The sequence below is a fragment of the Micropterus dolomieu genome, unplaced genomic scaffold (assembly GCF_021292245.1).
Source record: "Micropterus dolomieu isolate WLL.071019.BEF.003 ecotype Adirondacks unplaced genomic scaffold, ASM2129224v1 contig_5198, whole genome shotgun sequence".
Classification (NCBI taxonomy): Eukaryota; Metazoa; Chordata; class Actinopteri; order Centrarchiformes; family Centrarchidae; genus Micropterus; species Micropterus dolomieu.
Genome location: NW_025734187.1, coordinates 1 through 889, shown reverse-complemented (window position 1 = coordinate 889; position 889 = coordinate 1). Strand labels below are relative to the sequence as shown.

Here is an 889-nt window from a genome sequence, read left to right as displayed (position 1 = left end):
GCGCTTCGGTGAAAGGAGATCTTTTGAACGTCTCTTTAGGAAACAGCAGGGGGCGCTGCTGCTGCTGCTACTGCTTCTGCTTTTTCTCCCTATCCTGTACACAGTGCTGTGTAAATGTTACATCGTCTTTTGAAGGCCCGTCTGGGGTGTGCAAAGGCAGCTTACGGCCATTCCGGCCTGGGACTGCCCGATCTCGCCTGATCTCGGAAGCCAGGCTTGGCAGGGCCTGCTTAGGCCTTGGACGGGAGAGCGTCTGATCCTGGCTAGGGACTTCCAGCCGGACTGGATCCTTTTCCTGAATGTCCACCCAGGAATGAGCGTCTGTTTGTGAGTGAGGACCTCCGGCTGAAGGTGGCCTTGTCGCTGTACCCATACCCGGGAACGGGTGCCTATTCCTGTTTGTGGACTGCCAGCGTGAACGGTGTCCCGGTTCCTGGATGTTTACCCAGGAATCAGTGCCTCTGGATTCCAAGTGACTCTGGAGCACCTTGGACATTATGGGCAGAATACGTTTTTTGGCAATTAGCCGTAGAACATCTTTTGAAGGGTCGTTTGGGGGTACCTGAGTGGCTTACGGCCACACCGCTCTGGGAGGGCCCGATCTCGTCCGATCTCGGAAGCTAAGCAGAGCAGGGCCTGGTTAGTACTTGGACGGGTAACCGCCTGGGAATACCTGGTGCTGTAAGCCTTTTTCGCTTCGCCTTCGAAAAACGGCAGAGGGCGCTTCGGTGAAAGGAGAATTTTTGAACGTCTCTTTAGGAAACAGCAGGGGGCGCTGCTGCTGCTGCTGCTGCTTCTGCTGCTGCTTCTTTTTCTCCCTATCCTGTACACAGTGCTGTGTAAATGTTACATCGTGTTTTGAAGGCCCGTCTGGGGTGTGCAAAGGCAG

The 889-nt window shown here is 55.0% G+C and overlaps 1 non-coding gene across 1 annotated transcript; it reads left to right on the top strand.

Annotated features, from left to right (window-relative positions):
* Window positions 1-569: 569 nt before the first annotated feature.
* Window positions 570-688, top strand: LOC123964756. The gene has a single exon (XR_006823527.1). It is a non-coding gene; the product is annotated as a 5S ribosomal RNA (ribosomal RNA).
* The last annotated feature ends 201 nt before the right edge of the window (window positions 689-889 follow it).